Source organism: Myotis nattereri (assembly GCF_964212035.1).
Source record: "Myotis nattereri genome assembly, chromosome: 2".
Lineage (NCBI taxonomy): Eukaryota > Metazoa > Chordata > Mammalia > Chiroptera > Vespertilionidae > Myotis > Myotis nattereri.
The window spans coordinates 57796914-57820418 of NC_138076.1; the positions used below are offsets into that span (position 1 = coordinate 57796914).

At 40.1% G+C, this 23505-nt stretch overlaps 1 pseudogene across 1 annotated transcript; it reads left to right on the plus strand.

Moving 5' to 3' along the window:
- Positions 1–18934: 18934 nt before the first annotated feature.
- Positions 18935–19602, plus strand: LOC308513718 (large ribosomal subunit protein uL22-like; annotated as a pseudogene). The gene has a single exon. The product of its transcript is annotated as a large ribosomal subunit protein uL22-like (transcript).
- Positions 19603–23505: the final 3903 nt, after the last annotated feature.

Sequence of the window (23505 nt, forward strand, 5' to 3'; positions counted from 1 at the left end):
ACTGATTCACAAGATCTGGGTTTAGCCACTAACTCAATTGGTTTTAACATTACATTACTCTGAAGACTTGTATTTCTTTCAATTGACTTTTTTTTTATACTTATGACTTTTTTTTTCTTCAGTTTTTTTATTTCAAGAAAAATGATTTTAAATATAATAATGTTACATGCAATAAACATTAATATCTCAAGAGTACAAGGATTTTAAGTATAATAATATTACGAAAACTATACTAACACAGGATGGTATCACAAAAGTTGTAGGAAATGTTAAAAATCTGCAAATAACAGGATTACTTCTATTATATTCTAGTATATCGCCTCCCCTCCCCACCCCCTGCCCCTGGCTCTATTTTTAATCATCAGTTTATATTGTTCATTATATTCCACAAATGAGTAAGATCACATGATATTTATCTTTCTCCAACTGGCTTATTTTACTTAGCATGATGCTCTCTAGGTCCATCCATGCTGTTTGCAAATGGTAAGAATTCCTTCTTTTTTATAGCAGTGTAGTATTCCATTGTGTAGATGTACCACAGTTTTGTTATCCTCTCATCTGCTGATGGGCACTTAGGCTGTTTTCAAGTCTTAGCTATTGTAAATTGTGCTTCTATGAACATAGGGGTGCATATATCCTTTCTAATTGGTGTTTCTGATTTCTTGGGATATATTCCTAAAAGGGAATTGTTGGGTCAAATGGGAGTTCCAATTTTAAGGTTTTGAGGAAACTCCATACTTTTGTGAATGACCCATGTGCACTTGAGAAGAATGTATATTCTGCTGCATTAAGGTGAGATGTTCTATAAATGTCTATTAAATCCATCTGATCCAGTGTGTCCTTTAGAGTCTCTATTTCCTTGTTAAGTTTTTGTCTGGAAGATCTGTCCAGGGACGTCAGAGGGGTGTTAAAGTCACTTACTATGACTGTATTGTTGTCAATCTCTCCATTAAAGTCCTCTAGAAGTTGTTGTTTTTTTTTTTTTTATCCTATAAAATAAAAGGCTAATATGCAAATAGACTGAATGGTGGAACAACCAAACAACCGGTCACTGTGATGTGTGCTGACCACCAGGGGGCGCATGTGGAACATGGTGGACATCAGCAGCAGGCAGCAGAGTATGGCACATGGAAGGCGTCGGCCGAGGCAGGATGGTGGAGCAGGTGAGCAGGACTCCAGACCAAGGTGGGGCACTGGTCACTGTCATCGGGTTGAGCCTCTGGTGGTTACTGAAAATTCTTTGCTCCTCATGCCGCGGTCTCACCTGGCACTTGCACCTGCTGCCAGTGCCAGCCCTGCTTGCACCTGCTGCTGGTGCCAGAGCTGCCACTCACACCCACTGCCAGTGCCCAGCATCACCCCCAATTGCTTGGCACCATCAGCAGGTGCGAGTGGAGGTTGCCAGCCCCAATTGCCCCTGAGGGCTTCTCCACCTCCCTCTGCTCCTGAGGGGCGATTGGGACAGCAGCCACCACTCACACCTGCTGACGGTGCCGGCTCCACTTGCATCCGCTGGTGGCGCCGGCCCCAATCGCTCCATGCCTTCAGCAGGTGAGAATGGGGCCAGTGCCATCATCACGTGGGAGTGGCGGTGGTGAGAGCTGCTGGCAGACAGGGGACTGGGGCCACGGTGGGAGGGGCCAGTCGGGGGCACGGAGGATAGACCAAGATCCCCCCCCCCCCCCGTGCCCACCGCAGATGCATGGCCCACAGTTCCTTTCAAGGTGCATGAATTCATGCACTGAGCCCCTAGTATGTATGTATGTATGTATGTATGCATGTATGTATATATATGTATATATTCATTTTTTTTAGGTGAACCTATATTGGGTACATAAATCTTTACCAGGGTTATATCTTCTTGTTGGGTTGATCCCTTTAGTATTATGTAGTGACCTTTGTTACCTCTTGTGATGGCCTTCAATTTAAAGTCTACTTTGTTGGATATTAGTATTGCTTCTCCAGCTTTTTTTCCTTTTCCATTTGCATGGAAATTTTTTTTTCCATCCCTTCACTTTCATCCTGTGTGTGTTTTTTGTTTTGAGGTGGATTTCTTGTAGACAGCATATAGTTGGGTCATGTTTTTGTATCCATTCAGCAACCCTACACCTTTTGATTAGAGCATTTAATCCATTTACATTTAGGTTTTTTATTGAGAGGTACTTATTTATAGCCTTTTTAATTCTGTATGGCTAGGTTTCTCTCTCTCTTCTTCTCAGCAATCCCTTACAGCAATCCCTTTAGCATGTCTTATAATACTGGCTTGGTGGTGATGAACTCCTTTAGCCTTTTTTTTTTTTTTTTTTTTTGTCTGGGAAGCTTTTTATTTGACTATCTGTTTTGAATGATAGCCTTGCTGGATATGGTAATCTTGATCTTGGATCCTTGCTTTCCATTACCTTAGGTACTTCATGCCATTCCCTTCTGGCCTGTAGAGTTTCTGATGAGAAATCAGGTGTCAGCCTTATGAGAACTCCTTTGTAGGTAACAGTTTTCTTTTCTCTTGCTGCCTGTAAGATTCTCTCTTTGTCTTTAATTTTTGACATTTTAATTATGATGTGTCTGGGCATGGGTCTGTTTGGCTTCTTATTTGGGGTTCTCTGTGCCTCTTGAACTTGTGTAACTTTTCCCTTTATCAGGTTAGGGAAGTTTTCTACCATTATTTCTTCAAACACCTTCTCTATTCCTTTCTCCCTTTCTGCCTCTTCTGGTACACCTACTATTTTACTATTGTCACATTTCCCATTGTCTCAAAGCTCCCTTAAGCTGTCCTCCTGTTTTTAAATTGTTGTGTTTTTTCTTTTGGTTCCCTGATTGAGTGATATTTTCAACTCTGTCTTCTAATTCACTGATTTGATCCTCAGCTTCCCCTAATCTGCTGTGTATTCTTTCCAATGTGTTATTTGTTTTATGTCATTATCTAAGACTGTTCTTTTTTCATAGTTGCTATATCTTCTTTTTTAATGATGTTAAAAATGTTGAGCATTTTTAACATCATTACTCTGAACTCTCTTTCAGATAAATTTCTTATTTCTGCTTCATTTATCTCTTCTTCTGGAGACTTCTCTAGTTCTTTCATTTGGGGGCTGTTTCTTTGTTTCCTCATTTTGGTTGTCTGTTTGGGTTTGTGACTATGTATTAGGTAGGTTCTCTACACTCTCAATCTCTAGTGCAGGACAGTGTTAAAGGCTATTTCTGACTATTTGGATCAGGCAAAGACTCAAAGCCTCTAGAGCAGCCGTGGGCAAACTACGGCCCGCGGGCTGGATCCTGCCCGTTTGAAATGAATAAAACTATTGAAATAAAAGACCGTACCCTTTTATGTAATGATGTTTACTTTGAATTTATATTAGTTCACACAAACACTCCATCCATGCTTTTGCTCCGGCCCTCTGGTCCAGTTTAAGAACCCATTGTGGCCCTCGAGTCAAAAAGTTTGCCCACCCCTGCTCTAGAGACATCTCTGTCTACACAGACTAATAGGATTCCGACTTGACTTGCTAATTGTCCTCAGGTGTGTCGAAAGTTTTTTCAACAGGGTGGAGCAGTTGCTTCTGCCTGGAGGCTAATTGTTACTTTTAATCTCTTAAGTGGCCTCAGGGCAAGGTGTTTTCCAATAGGATGTGTTGACTGTCTTTCCGCCAGACAAGGCAGATGTCTATGAGGAAAAATGTTCTCCACTGTGTGAGGAAATGACTCAGCCCAGGAAACTTGGGGTGTCTGCCTTCTGATCTCTATCCCCCGAGCCCCAGTCCTGGGTTCTGCTCTCACAGCTCTAGTCCATTTCACCCTCCCTCTGCCAGGGCACAAGGTGAGTGGCTCCACAGCGAGTTTTTGTGCTTTGGCCCTTCAAGAGGGTGCCAAACTTTTAGTTGTCACTCCCTGGCAAACAGCACCCCACTGCTTTTCACAGCTAGATGTTATGTGGGTACCCTCCTCAGTTTTGGTGCTCTCTACTGGGGAGCCCAGCTTCAGGATTAGATCTTAGAGTTCTTAGTGAAATGCCCCCGCCACCGCCCCCACCCCAGCTGAGCTATCTCTCCAGGACTTCAGTTGCCATCTGTGGGTGCCGGGCCAGCCCTTTCACACCTCTGCCCCTCCTACCAGTCTCTATGCAGTCTCCACCTTTGGTCCTTGGGTATCAGAGTTTTCTCCTGTGAGTTTTCCGTTTATTATTTAGGAAACCTTTCTGTATTTCAATTGTAATTCCAGCTGTTCCTGGGAGCATGCCTGTGCATCCTCCTCCTATTCTGCCGCCATTTTAAATCACCGATTGTTGAGTGTTTCCTTCCACATCCCGCGTGGAGTAGGGTTCGGTATCTGAAAGTGGAGCCGCACACAAATGAAATAAAAATGACACGAGATAATTTTAAAATATTGGGGGACCAGGCGGGCAAGTCCAACTCAAGGAGAGGGACTTCCACCCATGCTCAGGCCGCTCCAATCTTTTAATGAGCTTGGAGTAGCCTTAGGTAAGGAGATTTCAATGACACACAGATCAGCAGACAATTTCCAGGAATAGACAGAGTATCTGATTAGCTCATCAGTAGACGATTTCCAGGAATAGGCAGAGTATCTGATCAACAATAATCAACAAGGATCTACACAAGAATCTAAGGAATTAAGTGAACTAAGGTGGGGATGAAGCTTCAGCTACCATTACCTAAATTAACTGGGTGGTTCCTAGATTAACTGGGTGGTGCGCAGTCCTGACCTTTGCTAGGACTTCAAAGGTTACTAGCTTTTGGGGGTCTCTGTCTAAACTCAGCTAGTGAAGACAATGAATGGACTCCGGCAACCGATCTCTTTCTATTGACTTCAACATTTCATTTTGAGGCCTCATATTTCTCATATACTAAATAAAATAAGCTGTTTGGATAAGATGAAATTGAGGCAAATATCAATATTAATGACAAGATTAAATAATTATTATATAATTACTAAAGTCTTCTCCAGCTCCAAAATTTTGTCTTTGATGTTATGACTTTCATGAACAAAACAACTCAAGCACAACTGATTAAGCACAAGTTAGCAGACATTTTTCATCATGTCCAACATTGACATATCAATGTTAATGCTTCCTTCCCTGACTACTTAGAAAAAACATATGCATGCATAAAGATAGGTGATCACAGTAACTGTTTGAGAGCAGAGAAAAAGTGGGGGTGGGGGGAAGATTTCTTAATTGCAAAGCTCCCTCTGTTAATCTCCATTACTCTTCTATAGTCATTCTTTACATTTTAAGAAGGAAAGTTCAATATTATCCTCTCCTCCCTTTACCTTCTCTACTTCCCTCTCCTTCCCTATAGCCACTATTTCCATCCTTAACTGTAGGAAAATCAGTATTTGTGAAAAATGGTATAGCATGAGTCAGTAAAGATCTGGCTCAAAGTGAAAATGAATGGTCATGACCGTGATTCATTTAAAAAAAAGGGGGGGCGGGCATTTAATGTTGCAGAACCTTCAATTCTTATTGTTATTGATTGATTTCTCTGTAGACAATAATGGCATCTCACTCTGGGAGAAAGAAAAGCTCATCCATTCAGTTAATTTGATTGATAGCAAAATACAAGTGAGGTGCCTATGAAAACCTATAAGGTGGGGAAAGGCCACGAATACTACAGTAGCCTGTAGGTTTCTTTGACTTTCAGGACCCTTATAAATATATGGATTGGAAATTAAATGAGAACACAAGCTCTCCATTCTGTGTGATTTAATAACATTAGCATTTTATTATTAGGCTGGCACCAGTCAGTTTTATGGTCATTCTGGAAGTTCCCAGCATATAGTCAGTCACCTGAAAAAATGCAAACAGAAAAAGCAAGAATGAAAGATAGAAAGAACAATCAATAATCAGGTTTTCTTAGAGCATTAAAGATTGTTCAGCTGCTATTTGGCTGATGCCCTAGACAAAGTTCAAGCCCATACTTCATAATTGTCAGAGACATAGCCTTTCCTATAGTTCATGTGTTAGCATGCTTGATGTTTCTTCTTAATGCTGAGATTAAGTATTGTGAATCGAAAATCTAAAGAAAGAAGTAAAAAATGGTGACAGTGATTCACTGATACCAAAAATAATTGGGCAAATCACAAAATAGATGATGCAGATATATCAAATTCTCATTTAATCCTCCACATGCATTTAATTAAACAGATTTTATGGGACATTTACTCTATTATGCACTGTGCTATGAGCTATGAATAATTGGTAAGATAAGGGCCCTGTCTTTAAAAGTTAATCAAAAGCTCAATGTCTCCTATGGAATAATACTGGCAAAATTGGCATTAACACTTTGTTATAAATTAGAAACAGACTATTAACTTAGATGAGGCTTTTTTGGTGGCAATAAACAGATTCACATAAGAAATTAATAAGAAAAATGAAAAATATTATAAAGATTCAGTTTAATATCTAAGACAAGAACATAGGGCTGATCAAGAATTCAAGCTAGATAGAACTGGGAAATGCTCAGGAACAAAGGTTCTCTAGAATTAAAAATCTAGCTATCTTTTGCCTACTGTTCCTAGTCATCCTGCATCTTGATGAAGACCAGTTCCTTCTGCTCACATCTCAGTGCATGTTGTCCCAAAGTGGTTGCCCAAATGGCTGCCTAGTCTCAGCTTCAGTCCCCGCCCTAAGTTTACATGTTACTCAATGTCTGGTACCCTCAATTGACCTGAATTTCTGTGTTCCAATTCCAAAACCAGAGGATAAAGTATAATTGGCCCAGCTGAACATATGCTGATACATTCCAATCATCTGTAGTGAGGGATAGCTTCACATATTACAAATGTAGCTACAGGGACTCACCCCTGTGTGGATGGTAATTCTCCTGGAAGGAATAAGAACTAAACCGGCAACAAAAATTGTTTGAGGATCATGTCCAATCTCCACAACTTCAAATATCTTCTTTGATAAATAACTTTTATTATATATGTAGTAATATGCAGACTTGGTGTAGGCTACAAAGAAGAAGAATAAATCTAACTTGTTTTAACCAAAGTATTTTTAATTTCCTCATCGTATAGTTTTTCAGGCTACTGTTCAAATTTGAAACTGTTCAAAGATGAAACCTCATGCTTTTAAGCTATTAGTGAAAACACCTTTACTCTAAAAGATTAGATATTTAAAAATAAAATTAATGACTAACCAAGATGAAAAAATTTACAATTATTTCAAACTCAAAATATGATCATATGTTCTATAACAAATATAATTTTTTCTTGTATGCTGACATATTTTGTATCTCTGTAGCCACTATTTTAAATATATCTGAATAAAGTATTTATCACAGATCATTATAATATTTCAAAGATTTATTTTTGGGCAATGTATTTATATGAATTTCTGTTAGTGGTGTTTAGTTTTCCTGAGAATAGTTCCTATAACCTTTAAAATAAGTAATTATGCTAAATCAAATAGATTTATTTACTTTTTCAAAAATATGCATTATACTTAGTTATCTAGAGGAGAAAATACCCAGCAATCTCAACCATGTATGATAACCATGACCCTAAAAGTCAGGGAGAAAAAACACATCTGCCACTACCAGTAACACATAGAATTAATAAAGTACATAAAATTAATGTGCTTTGTTTCATTGGAGATGAGTAGAGGTATTTCTTGCCTCTTTGACTTATTACACCTTAGTGGAATGTTTAAAGTTATCACCCTTTTCAGATATTAACTATATGTAAACTTGTTCTGGATTATAGCCAAGCACTGAGTAGTTAAAAGTGTAGGCAACAGCAATAAAGACAATGATTTGAGAATGCAGTTTAAAAAATTGATAACTTTTAAATTAAAATTTTTAAAGTCTTGATAATATTTTACTTTTTAAAATAATTAATAAGAAGCAAAAATAGCTATAGTTTTGATATTTTATCCCCCAATATAACATACCAACTATAAAATTTCAGAAGTAAAGATGAACTATTTGAGAAATTGGTTCGTCACATAGGCATTTGAGTGAAAGACTTACCTGTAAATTAGTTGAGTAACAAAAGGCTAATACCAGCTTTCAACAGCGGTAGCCTCTCCAAGGAGACCGGCAGTGTTTTAGTTTGTTTGTGTTGTGTGTTTTTTTAAATTCATTCATTCTAAATTTGGAAACTGGAAATAGAAAATAGGAAGAGGAATGCAAAGTTGAAGTAATCATTTAATATTTTAGTTTTCTACATGATGAATGATATTTATTTTGTATTTTAAATACTATTTATAATTCTGATTATGTAGAACTGAAAAAATGAAGAGTATAAATAACTAGAATGGAATTTTATTTTGTTCCACTTTTTTATATGTAAACCACAAATTCAATTGAGTGCACATCAGGATCATGTTAAGAAAAGAAGCCAAAGGAGAAGTATAAAAGTTCCCATAGACTATTTATTCTCTCTGTCAGCAGAGGACTATAAAGTGACAAATATTGTGCAAAGGACAAGGAAAATCCACAAGTGCCTTTTAAATAATCAAAAGGTATTAAATTAAAGTTAGTAGGGTTTTAGTCTCCAGTACACATTTACTTTTCCCAATATATGTGCCCATTATAAATATATGGGTATAATAAAGAAAATGTGAGGGAAAAGGATTCAAGATGAAATGCAGTGGTGGAAGATACACTCACCGCCTCCCAAGACCAAACTGAACTTAAAACTAAAATATACAACAATTGACCTGAACTTGGAAAATTATAAACACAGAAGAAAGAAATTGAGAAAGATACAAATAAGTGGAATCATTTACTGTGTTCTTCAATAGGAAGCATTAACATCATTAAAATGTCCATACTACCCAAAGAAATCTATAGATTCAATGCAATACCTATTCAGATATTAATGGTGTATTTCACAGAACTAGAACAAATATTCCAAAATTTTATATGGAACCACAAAAGACAATAAAAATTTTGAGAACAAAGCTGGAGAAATTACATTACTTGATATCAAATTATGCTAAAAAAAAAAAACCAGAAACAGCATAATAATTGCATAAAACCAGACATATAGATCAATGGAATGGAATTGAGAACCCAGAAATAAACCCAAGACTTTATGGTCAATTAATATTTGACCAAGGAGGCAAGATGATACAATGGGGGAAAGACAGTCTATTCAATAAATGGTGTTGGGAAAATTGGTCAGAGACATGCCAAAAAAAAAAAAAAATGAAACTAGACCACCTCCTTACACAACACACAAGGATAAACTAAAATTTAATTAAAGATGTAAATGTTAGACTCAAACCATAAAAAGCCTAGAAGGTACTATAGGTTGTAAAATCTCAAAAATTTCCCCTAGCAATATTTCTTTCTGATGGTATCTCCTCAGGCAAGGGAAACAAAAGAAAAAATAAACAAATGGGACTATATCAAACTAAAATGGTTTTGCATAGCAAAGGACGGGAGAATATATTTGCCAATGAAACATCTGATAAGAGGTTAATATTCAAAATCTATAAAGAACTTATAAAATTTAACACCAGAAAAACCCAAACAATCTAATTAAAAATTTTCTAAGTCTTGGCCACCATGAATAATGCCCTGCGATAGAGGACTGGATAAAGAAGATATGGTATATATACACAATGGAGTACTTACTCAACCATAAGAAAGGATGAAATAGTGTCATTTACAACAGCATGGACCTTGAGAACATTACGCAAACTGAAAGAAGTGAGACAGAAGAAGCTAAGAACCATCTGGTTTCACTCATAGGTGGGATAGAAAACGGAAACTCATGAACACAAACAGCAGTGTGGTGGCTGCCAGACGCAGCAGGGTGGAAGCACAGGGGATCCTCATATGAGGTGACAGGAGATTTGACTCTGGGTGGTGGGCACATGGTGCTATGTACAGATTTTGTAACTTAGAAATCCACACATGAAACCTTTATGTTCATGTTGACCAATGTCACCCCAGTAAAACTTAATTTTAAAAAATATGCTAAGGACCTGAGTAGACACTTCTCCAAAGAGAACATGCAGGTGGCCAACAGACATATAAAGAGATGCTAAATGTCACTAATCATCAGATAAATGCAAATTAAAGCCACAATGAAATATTACTTCTCATCTGTCAGATGGCTATCATCAATAAATCAACAAACAACACGTGTTGGGGAGGATGTGGGTAAAAGGGAGCCCTCAAGCACCTTCGGTGGGAATGCAGACTGGTGAAGCCACTGTGGCAAGCAGTATGGAGTTTCCTCAAAAAATAAAAAATGTAACAGTGATATCCACTTCTGGGAATATATTTAGAGAAACCCAAAACACTAATTTGAAAGGATATATGTACCCCTATGTTCACTGTAGAGTTACTTATAATAGCCAAGATTTAGAAGCAGCATAAGTGCCCATCAGTAGATGAGTAGATAAAAAACTGTGGTACATTTACACAGTGGAATACTACTTGGCCATGAAAAAGAGGGAAACCTTGCCTTTTGTGACAACATAGATGCACCTAGAGAGTATTATGCTAAGTGAAATAAGCCAGTCAGAGAAAGACAAATATGATTTCACTTATATGTGGAATCTAATGAACAAAATAATCTCACAAGCAAAATAGTAACAGACTCATAGATACAGAGAACAGACCGACAACTTTCAGAGGTGAAGGAAGTTGCAGAGCTGGGTGAAAAGGGTTAAGGGATTAAGCAGAAAAAAAAAAAGAAAAAAAAAACCTCACAGACACAGACAGAAGTACAGTATTACCAGAAGGAAAGCGGGTGGGGGAGGTAGAAGAGGGTATACTGATGTCAGCCCAATTAATTCAATAAAAAATTTTAAAAATGGGAAAAATGATTATCCTTTAATCTTACTACTTATTAATAATTATGGTTAATTTTGGTGACACGTTTTAAAATTTATTTTTATTATTGAGGGTATTAGAGATGTCCCCCTACCCACCAACCCCCTCCCCGCAATCTGCTTTCTCTTTCTAGTCTTTAGAGGAAAGCAAACCTAATTTTTAGGGAATCTTACAAAAAACATTCTGTGTCCTGCTATCATTGTGCTCCACTTTTTCCACTTAAAATAATATCACATACTTTTCATGCTATTTAAAAGCATTATTTTTAATGTCTATATGTGTGTATGTTTTCAGTTCAAAGACAGCAACTTTCTTAACTTTGCCTCTATATTTTGATTAATAATATATTTCCAATTATTTATTATAAATAATACTGTGATAAACATCTGTAGACACAATGTCTTCATTTTATTATTTCCTAATGATACATTCTGAAAAGTGGAATTACTCAATCACAGCGAAGTTTTAAAATTTTGTGTATTTAAAGTAATTTAGCACAGTAAAGTGATTGGACGTTTTAATTGAAATCTAGAGATGTGAGTTTGAGTCTCAGTACGTTTTCCAAATTACTTTGTAACATTGGTCAAATGAGTTTTCTGTGCTTGTCTTCAGTTTCCTCACCTATAGTATAAGATGGCTAAACTAAATTATTTTAGATGCCAATTTTGCTTATCTATGACTGCATAACAAATGACCTAAAAATCTAGTGGCCTAAAACAATAGTCATTCTGCTATATCTCATGATTCTGTGGTTTGACCGGAGCTTAGCTATATGGTTCTTCTGCTGTCTTTCTTATAGTTCCTTATGAAGCTTCAACTGAATGTTGGCTGCACACTCAATGTCCACGATGGCCTCACTCATGTGCCTGGCACCGTGGCAGGGGCAGCTGGGCTTACCTAGGAGCTTGGGATAGCTGGATTGCTCTCTCTCTCTCTCTTTCTCTCTCTCTCTCGTTTCAAGGTATCTTCTCTTCATATAAACCACTCTATGCCGTATCTCCATGTGGCCTGTCCTTTAGAATAATAGGACTTCTTACATGGCAGATCAGGCTCTCAGAAATGCAAACACATCATCACTGTTATCCCATTCTTTTGCGAAAGCAAGTCACATGATCAACGTGAGGTGGGCAGCACAAGAGCACAGATATTGGGAGCTGTGGCTCATTAGGAACCGTCTTTGGTGAATAGCTACCTCATAGTCCCTGACTGCAAACAGCGTCTTCAGAGCTCTAGGATTTTAATTATTTGAAAAGTTGTAATCCATGTATGACAAGTTCTATGATGGTCTATATGTCATATTAGGGACAGTGTGGTACTTCTCTATTGTCAAAGATGTTCATTTTGCTAGAACACTCTATTCTCAACTCTTTGGGGGGCGGGGAGTGCACTCTGTAATTTGCTCCAAATAATTACACAATTTTCTTTGTGCTAAAAATATCCATATCTACATGTCAGCCAACTACTGCACAGAAGATATAAATAGGTTGAACCTACCCCATGGAGAATACCTGGTAGGAGAGTCACCATGGTCTGAGGGTAACTGAGTTTCCTCATGTGGCTTGTAGAGGATGGTAAATCTGACTGGATTTTACTGACACTATGCATGATTGGGGAAATCAAAAAGAGATTAACTAAAAATGAGTCCCCAGAGCAAAGTGACATGAATCAGCTTTGCCTAGCCTCTTCTAATAAAAGATTATACTCCTTTCAATAGATTAATTTTATTACTTACAGCTGAATATATTCACTAAGCCTTAAAGAACTGAGACTGCTGGGCTGTGATAAAGCCAAGTAACTGTTGTTACAAACAGATAACAAAGCCAGATTAATAACAGTTTATTAATCCTCCATGCCAAATTACATATGCTGGATAAGAATATGTCTTTCTCTCACACTACAAAAACATGGCAGCTTTTTATTAAGTCTATCTCTTAAAACTTAAACATTTGCTCTTTCTCCCCACTGCCTAACAGTGAGAGCTAAAGCTTCTGGAGGCTTTTATTTATTTATATGGCATTTGCCTTGACGTTTTCCAAGTAATAATACATAGTAACAGAGACAGATGAGAGTTCTGTATCATCTTTTCCCTCAGGGCAAACCAGGAGCAAATAGACCTCTAATGAAAGAATCCACAGAGCAGGACATAAATAACAGGACATGAAATGGGAAAAACAGTCTCCAAGTACAACCCTTAAAAAAATACAGAACAGAACAATATTCTACTCAAAATGGGAAAAACTGTCTCCAAGTATAATCCTTAAAAAAATACAGAATAGAACAATATCCTACTAAAAAAATGCAGAACAATATTCTACTCTTTAACTTTTACATCATACAGTAAATTTTACCTGCATTACTCTACATTCTTCCCCACTAACCAGATTACTTCTAAATCTGATATTGCTCTTTGAGCTCAAGAAATAGATATTTTCATTGCTATTTTTTTCTCTATTAATAAAACTAGAGGCCCAGTGCAGGAAATTCATGCACAGGTAGGGTCCTTAGGCCTAGCTGGTGATCAAGGCCAATCAGGTTCCGCGCCTTGCTGCCTTTCCGCCTCCTCCTTCCCCTGCTCCCTCAGCGCCCTGCCGCCACTGACATTGGTCGCCCACCATGTTCCGCGCCACCCCTGGGTGGTCAGCACATGTCATAGTGAGCGATAGAACTCCCGGTCAGTCGAACTCCTGAGGGGACACTTTGCATATTAGGCTTTTATATATGTAGACTAGAGGCCTGGGGCACAAAAATTTGTGCACTCGGTGGGGACAAGGGGTCCCTCAGCCCGGCCTGTGCCCTCTCGCAGTCTGGGACCCCTCGGGAGATAATGACCTGCTGCCTTAGGCCTGCTCCCGAGTGGCAGAGGGCAGGCCCAATCCCTAGGTGCAGCCCCTGGTCAGGCTCAGAGCAGGGCCAATTGGGGAGTTGGGGCGCAGCCCCCTGTCATACACAGAGCAGGGAAGATCGGGAGGTTGCGATGCCACCCTCAGTCTCGCTCAGGGTAAGGCTGATTGGGGGGTTGGGGCACTGCCCCCTGTCACACTCAAGGCAGGGTTAATGGGGAGGTTGTGGCACCACCCCCTGTCACGCACAGAGCAGGGCCAATCAGGGGGTTGGGACGCTGCCCCCTGTCATGCGCAGAGCAGGGCCCATCAGGGGGCTTGGGTCTCCATACCCTGTCACGCACAGAGCAGGGCCCATCAGGGGGTTGGGGAGCTCCCCCGTCACTCACAGAGTAGGGTCGATAGGGGAGTTGGGGCACCGCCGCCTGTCACACACAGAGCAGGGCGGATCAGGGGGTTGGGGCGCTGCCCTCTATCACCCACAGAGCAGGGCCGATCAGGGGTTTGGGGCGCCGCCACTCTCACACTCAGGGCAGGGCCGATGGGGAGGTTATGGCTCTACCTAGTCACACACAGAGCAGGGCCGATCAGGGGGTTGGGGCGCTGCCCCCTGTCACACACAGAGCAGGGCCAATCAGGGGGTTGGGGCGCTGCACCCTGTCACACAAAGAGGCGCAGGGTGATCATGGGGTTGGGCAGCTCCCCCTATCAGGCACAGAGCAGGGCTGATCAGGGGGTTTAGGCGCCTTCCCCTGTCACGAACAGAGCAGGGTGGGTAGGGAGGTTGTGGCCCCGCCCCCTGTCACACACAGAGCCAAAGGGCGATCAGGGGGTTTGGGTGCTGCCCCCTGTCACACTGATCCCAATGCTGCTGCCCCCTGTCATACTGATCCCGGTGCCGGGAGGCCTCTCGGCTCCGCTGATCCCGGTGCTGGGAGGCATATTACCCTTTTACTATATAGGGTAGAGGCCTGGTGCACGGGTGGGTGCCGGCTGGTTTGCCCTGAAGGGTGTCCTGAATCAGGGTGGGGGTCACCACTGGGGTTCCTGGCCAGCCTGGGTGAGGGGATGATGGCTGTTTGCAGCTGGTCACACACCCTTCTGGGTGGGGGTCCCTATTGGGGTGCTTGGCCAGCCTGGGTGAGGTGATGATGGCTGTTTGTAGCTGGTCACACACCCTTCAGAGTGGGGGTCCCCACTGGTGTACCTGACCAGTCTGGGTGAGGGGCTGAGGGCTGTTTTCAGGCTGGCGAGTGACTGAAGCTCCCAACTGCTCCTTTTTTTCTTTTTTCTTTTTTTAATTCTGGGCCAACTGTAGCTTTGAGGCTTGGCTCCATATCTTAGGCCTCCGCTGCTGAAAGCAGGTTTCTGGCATTTGTTTACCTTCTGTATTTGAAACAATGTTGTGATCCTGTTGGCTGAAGCCCCACGGACTAAAGCAGGTTTCTGGGGTTTTGTTTAGCTTCTATATTTGTAACATAGTTGCTTAGAGTTGCAGCTCAGAGGCCTGCAGGAGCAGGCGGGGAATGCTGGAGTCCTCCGTCACTGAAGCAAGCAAGCCTCATGTTCACTTTAAGATGCCTGGCTGCCGGCCGCCATCTTGGCTGGCAGTTAATTTACATATTGCCTGATTAGCCAATGGGAAGGGTAGCAGTCGTACGCTACTTACCATGTTTCTCTTTTATTAGATAGGATAGTATTTGTTCCTAAGTTGTAGCTGACATATCAAGAGATCTTTAAACAAAATACAAATATAATTACTCAAGCCATGCTTATTTCCTAGTCAGCAATTATGCATTTACTTAACAAATAACATGATGGCTGACTCTGTGCCAGACATCATGCTAGGTCCTGGAAATACATGAGTGAAGAAGATATGGTTTCTATTTTGAGGAAACTTTAGTATAGAGGAGGCAATAAACCACTAGGCAGGCTAGAGTACAAAGAGTGATATCCAGTCAGTCTAAAGCTTCAGGGGGGATACTTGGAGATGATGTTTAGCCTGTGATAAGAAAGATACAGAGGGATTAATCAAGGAAGTGGGGATGGTATTAGGATTCTATAGAGAAACAGAACCAAGAGTATACATTTATATTCATGTATATATAAAGAGATTTATTATAAGAAATTGGCTCATATGACTGCAGACAAGTCCCAAGGTCTGCAGTCAAACAGCTGGAGACCAAGAAGGATGATGGTATAGTTCCAGTCCAAGTCTGAAGGCCTGAGAACCAGGAGAACCAACGGTATAAATTCCAGTTAGAAAGCTAGCAGGCTCTCAACCCAAGAAGACCTGATATTTCACTTTGAGTCTGAAGGAAAAAAAAGATCAATGTCCCAGATCAACCTGGGAGAGGGTCAGCATTTTTGTTTCACTTGGACCTTCAACTGATTGAATGAGGCCCATCCATATTAAAAAAAGGCAATCTGCTTTACTCAGTCTACAAACTCAAAGATTAACCTCATCCAAAAATACCCTCCCAAATGCACTCAGAATGATAACTGAGCAATCTGGGTATCCCATAGCCCAGTCAAGTTGACACATAAAATTAACTATAATCTATATAATTAAAGCTTAAGCGACCATTACAGCAGAACGACCAGGACTACCTGTCGCTATGATGCACACTGACCACCAGGGGGCAGATGTTCAATGCAGGAGCTGGCCCCTGGTGGTCAGTGCACTCCCACAGCGGGCGTGCTGCTCAGCCAGAAGGCAGGCTCACAGCTGGCAAGTGCAGCAGTGGTGGCGGTAACTTCTCCCACCTCCATGACAGTGCTAAGAAGCAATGAGCCAAGCAGTAAGGAGCCTGCGGCTAAGGAGCAGCAAGCCAAGTGATAAGGAGCGAGCAGGTGGGCACTAAGGAGCAAGGGATCTTAGATTGTGAGAGGGCACAGGCTGGGCTGAGGGACCCCCTGCACCCCAGGGCATGATTTTCATGTACCGGGCCTCTAGTAGGGAGCAAAATGATAGAACAAGGAGGGTGGTCTTAAGGGAGGAAGTTTTCAAGCAAAGGAACAGCAAGTATAAAGGCCTTATGGGCCAAAGATGGCACTATGAGGCCCCTAGACTTTTGAGATTCAGAAGATAACACCTACTGGTCTAAACTTCAGAATACTCAATTATATACTAATTCTGAGCACAGAAATCACACATCCTGAAAGGTCCCTAAACATCCTACCTGTGTGTGCTTTTGTATCCTATATGTAAACTTGTGTTTCACCAGCCTGTCCCCCACCTGCTACTGAAGGGCCTCCAGTTTTCCATAAAGTCCATCCTGTGAAGTTATTTCTGGAGGTCCTCAGAAAACTATTCATATAGATCAGTGTTTCCATCAGGGGTGACTTTGCTCCCCCAGGACATTTGGGTATATGGAAAATAAGACATTTTCAGTTTTCACACCTGGAGGGGGTGCTCCTAGCACCCATTGGGTAGAAACCGGGGATGCTGATCAATACTCTTCAATACATAGGATGCCCCATCACAAATAATTATCCAGTCCGACAGACAAGTGCTGTCAGCTATCTCTGTAATCATTAGACAAGTCTAAATATGGGACCTCTTCTTAGCTGACATTTCAACCGTGGGATTTTTTTGGAGTTCCTTCTTCAGACTCCAGGGCTGGAGGCATTCATCCAGGATCGGTTAGGCCTGTGGTCTCCTTGACTCCGACTTCCCCCAGTAGAGTCCATACCCTCTTCCTCCAGAGGAGTTGCTTACCCTGAGTACCTGCAGTTCCCATCCGTAATGTCTCCATGTATACTTTGTAAAGATGTACAATAATTAGCCCTTCAATGTCTGCTCTAAGTTTTATGGACCTTGTTACATTTATTCCTAGAGAAAAACAATATTTTACCTATTTCCCAAATAAAGTTATTAACACTAATAGAAATCAAGTAGCTCTCCATATTATTTCACTCATGTGGAATTTAAGGAACAAACTGAACTCCCAAGAAAAATAGAGACAGACTCATAGATAGCTTTCCCAACATGTACTGTTAATAGAAATAAACCTGGGCCTAGCTGGTATGGCTTAGTGGTTGAGTATTGGCCCATGTGTTAAGAGGTCACCTGTTCCATTCCAGGCCAGGGCACATGCCCAGGTTGTGGGCTTGATCCCCAGGAGGGGGCATGTGGGAGACGGCTGACCAATGTTTCTCTCTCACATTGATCTCTCTCTCTCTCTCTCTCTCTCTCTCTCTCTCTCTCTCTCTCTCTCTCCCTCCCTTCTTCTCTCTCTAAAATTAAATAAAAACATTTTTTAAGAAAATAAATAATGATTTTAGGTTAGAACCAATTCTGACTCCTAGACTGTGCTCTCAATCAGTGGACTACACTGCATGAAGCTTAGAAAGGTGACCTCCCTCCATGGTTCACCTTGGCTTTGCCCATGTCCATGAGACCCTTCTCACATTCCCTATTCTGTCATTCTGAAAGAGATCCAGCTTAACAAACCATGAGCAAGTAACATAAATTTGTGGGGAAATTTATCACTGTAATTTTTTAAAAAATTTCGTTTAAACCACCTTTGTTCTTTCCTCAAGGCCCTTTTCCAATGCAAGTTTCTTAACATCCATCTGCCCAATACATACACAATCTCTATTTCTTCTGTTGTACTGAGCAATTCAGCTTTCATACTTAGCTTGCAGATCCTAATAAAAAGAAAGAAAGGAAGCAGGAGTTATTTGTTCTTTCCACCTAAAAAGGCAAGAGGTAGTCTTTTTTTATTTACAGTATTTATCTTTATTGTTGAAAGTTGTACAGATGCAGTCTTAAGAAACAATAGAAACTCGTGGGAGTTTCTGTCTCAGAACTTTATCAAAGTTCATTCGCAATAATCCTTTCATGGGACTGAGGGAATAGTGGTATGTATACATTTGTCAAAAATTCCTCAGATTTACACTTGAAATAGGTTAGTTTTATTCTGTATAAATTATTCCTCAATAAAACTGATTTTTAAATGTCTACTCAGAAGAATTGTCTCTATAACAACAAATACATCCTATGTGCCAGATAGCTAAATAAATTATGGTACATCTCTTAAACACTGAAATTTTATCAGCCCAAACTGAAATTTCTTTTAAGACTTTTAGTAGGAAAATGAAAAAAAATAAATAAACAAAGCAACTCTTAAACAACATAATTTTTTAAAATAAAATAAAATATCTAGAAGAAAAAAACAAAAGCAGCCTTCACAGTTGTTCCTCAATGTCATATTAGCAGTAATTATTTGTATTTGCTTTCCTATGTCTTTCCAATTTTATATAATGTACTTACATTACTATTTTAAGCAGAAATAAATGAACAAAAAATGTAAAGGCTTTTTAAGAACCTCTACTTACAGCATGAAAGTAAAATGCCTTAGCTCTCCTCATAGGCACCCTGAGGTGACCTCTGAAAATGGTTTACAATTCACTTGACCCAGAAGACCCCACAAAATCATGCAAATCAAGAGGTTCAAATCTTCATGTTCACTTTAAGAAGACTTGTGAAACTGTCCAGGCCATCAAGGGTATGCATATCCGAAAAGCCCCAAATATCTGAAGGATGTCACTTTACAGAAGCAACGTGTGCCATTCCATCATTACAATGGTGGAGTTGGCTGGTGTGCCTAGGCCAAACAGTGGGCTGGACACAGGGTTGGTGGCCCACAAAGAGTGCTACATTTTTGCTGCATATGCTTACAAATGCAGAGGGTAATACCGCACTTAGGGATTTAGATGTAGATTCTCTGCTTATTGAGCACATCCAGGCGAATAAAGCTCCCAAGATCCGGTGCAGAACTTACAGAGCTCATGGGCAGACTGACCCATATATGAGTTTTGCCTGCCACACTGAGATGATCCTCACTGAAAAAGAGCAGATTATTCCTAAACTGGAAGACAAAGGTGCACAAAAGAAAAAGATATCCCAGAAGAAACTGAAGAAACAAAAACTTAAAAGGCTCAAAATCTAGTACTAGTACTTCTGCATAAAGTACTAGTAAATGCTACTAAAAAGTAAAAAAGGAATAAATAACTAAAATGCCTTAGAATGGCCCTGACCACTAGTCTAGCCCTGGCCATTAGTCTCCACCTTTCTTCCTCAGAAATTGTGTATCTTCTTTGTCAAATGGACTCTCTCAGGCTTCTTAGCCTTTGCATGTGTTATTTGCTCTGTGGGGAAATGGTTGTTCTCACACCTCATCCATCTCAGGCCTTCTAGTCTTCCTTTAAGAACCAACTTAAGTATTCCCTCTGTTCTTCTTTCAAAGAGTTTTCTGTTTTCTACTACTCACATATGCTATCCCATTGTACCATAAAGGATCACATATTTCTTTTTCTATATTAGTTATGAAGGATTAGGCTGTATATAGTAAGAACAAATAACTCCCAAATCTCAGTGGCTTACCACAACAACATTTTGCTTCTCAAACATGCCCAGTGTCCACATGAATTCATAGGAGAGTCCACTCTCAGGAACTCAGACTGTTGGAAGTTCCACCATCTCAGCTGCACACAATGGCAGAGAGCAACAGCAAAGAACCACGCATCAGAATTTTATTACATCATCCCAGAAGAAACATCTGTCACTAACTGTCCACATTTTGCGGCCAGCCCATATTACTGTACCTGCCTACCTGTAAGAAGGTTGGCAAACTTTAAAAAGAATATGTGGTGAGCTTTATTGTCTCTAGCACACCCTCAACACTCAATGAGTTCTCAAAAGACTGGAACTGTTCTATACTCAATTTTATATCACCTGAACAGAATGCAAGGCGTGGATTTTAGTAGATTAATAGATACTTGATAATCCATTCAATATATGAATAAAGAAGTGTTGTGGTACTAAAAAGAAAAATGTTTTAAGGCATGACCCTGCCTGAGAGAAGCCTAAATCCAGTAAGAAATATTAATCATAGATTTAATATTAATCTGTAGATTTAATTATATGCTTCAGAGAGAATCAGTAGAATTTGAACAGGGGAAAATTTTGTGGAAGGAGAAATTAAATGGGTAGTAAGGAAGGTAGCAATGATCATAACAAACCTGTGGTGATTTCAGGTACCTGATTATGATATACTGAGTAATGATCTGGCCCCCACCAGATGTCCACGTCCTAATCCCCATAACCTGTAAATGTTACCTTATATGGCAAAAGGGCCTTTACAGATGTGATTAAGGACCTCAAGATGAAGCAATTGTCCAGGGTTATCCAGATGGACCCAAAGATGTAATCACCAGTACTTAGGAGAGAAGGCCAGGATATGCACAGTAGATGTGACCACAGAAGCAAAAGTCTGGAGTGACGTGAGGAAGGGGCAAGGAATGCAAGCAGCTGCTAGATGCTGAGAAAGGCAAGGAAACAAGTTACTCCTCAGAGCCTCCAGAAAAAACAAGCACCTTGACTTTAGCCTAATGAGACTGATTTTGACCCTGAGAACTGTTCTGAAAATAACTGCATTGTTTTAAGTCACTGAGTTTGTGGTAATATTTTATGGCAGCCACAGAAAATTAATTCACTGATCAATCTGTCAACAAATTAAATAAAATTATATGGATAGGATTAAGAAAGACTTGTATAGACAAAGAATAGAGTCAATGAGGACAGAAAGAAAAACTAGCATTAAAGCACATAAATCATCACTGAGCGCAGTCCTTGGTACCTTCCAAAATGTTTCTCCATTTAATCCTTACACTAAGCTGCAGGGAGGTTAACATCTTCACTTCATAAATGACGAAGCTGTGTTTTTGAGAGATTAAGTAATTTACCTAATGACTAATGAGTGGAGAATTCAAGATCTGAACTCAAGTCTGTGTGACTTAGATATAAGAAGACTAAATATTCATATCAGCGTAATATAAGTCAGTAAGATATATAAAATTATTTCCCATGCACCAGTTCAACTCATCATTACAATAATCCTGTGAGGGAGGCAGAGCAGTATTACTGTTTATATTTTGCAGATGAATAAACCAAGATTAAAGTTAATGAACTTATGGAGATCACAGGGCTGTGAAATGGCTGACCCCACAGCCACTGAGGTGAAGTGATGAAGTGATGAGGTGAAAGGGGAGATCAGTGTGCAAGTGCTGCACGGAGCACCTTGGAGCTTTAAGATTCTTGTTTCTGGGAGAGCCAACTAGTGTATCTTCTGAGTAAACAGTAATGGTCATTCTTTAGAGGAAGAATTGGTGGAACTTGATGACAAATCTTTGTACAAAATTATTAGGAGGAATAAAGAGGTTTGTCAGCAGGCACAGGGAGACTGTTCTATTTTAAATACATTTCCAGTATTGATCCTTACCTGATATGTAAGCGAAGCATCACAAATATCTCTTGAACCAATTGAAATGTTCATTAAGAATTTACATAGCCATGAAGCTGTTAAAAAGGGGGAGACGGGTCTTTTACCCTTTGAGACACCATGGAAGGACCTGGAGAGTATTATGTTCAGCAAAATAAGCCAGTAGTCAGACAAAGATAAATATCATATGATCTCACTTATATGTGAAATCTCCATAATGAACAGAATAGACTGAATGAAGAAGTTACATAACCAAAACTTGGGAGAGAGGCAGCCTTGACCCATGTTTTTAAGAAGTGTAAGAAAAGAAGTAGATGTTAATGTCGTTAGAATAATTGAGCTTTCTGAGGGAGAAAGTAGCTATAGGAAAGAGAGTTTGCCTCACAAAATGGCGTGATTCCCCTGGTTTTGGAAATTCTTGTGTGTTCTAGAGACCCCCATTAAAATGCAGAGCAGCTGGTGAGCTAGCAGGTGTTTAGTCGGTGTCAGCCAACCCCTCAGAGACTTTGTTTCCTACTGAAATTGGCCACCTTACAATGCTAGGGACAAGAACAAAGCTTCCAGGAAGCCAGGGTATGAGTTGCAAAAGGAACCTGAATAGGAGATGGGAAGGTGACTATAACAGGCCAAAGTAATTTCTCAATTTTGTCTAGCACGGGTCCTCCTCTCAAGGACAGTGAACACCACATAGTCTTATCAGAATTTCTATGACAACTACCAGTCTAGCTCTGCTCAAAGTGTCAACTATGTCTTTAAAAAGAAATGACTTCTGTGGCTATTTAGGATGTATAGGAAAGTTGAGTTCCTTCCCTTTTGGGGTATGGATACTGGTCCCAACCTCATTTAATGAAAATAAGAGGAGTTACCATTTGCTGGACATTTACCATGTGCCCCTGGATGTACTTTGGATGATTCACCACAACTTGGCATAACCGGCTGCATGTGAGTGGTGACCACGCTCATGTATAAATCTGAGGCTCTGTAAATGAGCTGCTGCGGGTGGAGTTAATATAAATCTTTTAGATTTTAAAGCTTCTAGAATATTTTCCTTGAGGGAGTGGGCACCCCTATGTTTGAAATAAGCTGAGGTCCAGCTATAGAGAGAAAATGGGAGAAATTAGAAACTGGAATAAATTTCTAAACCGTCCTCCAGCAACTGCTATCCAGCCTAGCACATTACAGGTGCCTATTTATGTGTTGAATTCAATTCATAAGCTTCTGACTGACCTCAAACCTCTCTAGATTTTGCTGTGATAAGGGACCCCTAAAAATGATTTGGTTAATTAAAGCTTTAGCATAACCTTATTCTGACAAAATCCACAAATGTATCCCTCTGGAATCTCTTTTTCAGTGATGAGGTGAAAGGAAGAATAAAGAGATCTCTCAGCAGGCGCAGAGAGTGTTTTATTTTAAATACATTTCAGGTATTGATCCTTACCTGATACATAAATGCAATTTAGAAGGATACCTTATCCTACAGGTTCCTAGCAAGGAAGAGAGACAGGACATCCTCAGTGGACTTTAAGGATATGGTTATTATTCTTACTTATTACCTGTAGAGTGCAGAAAATA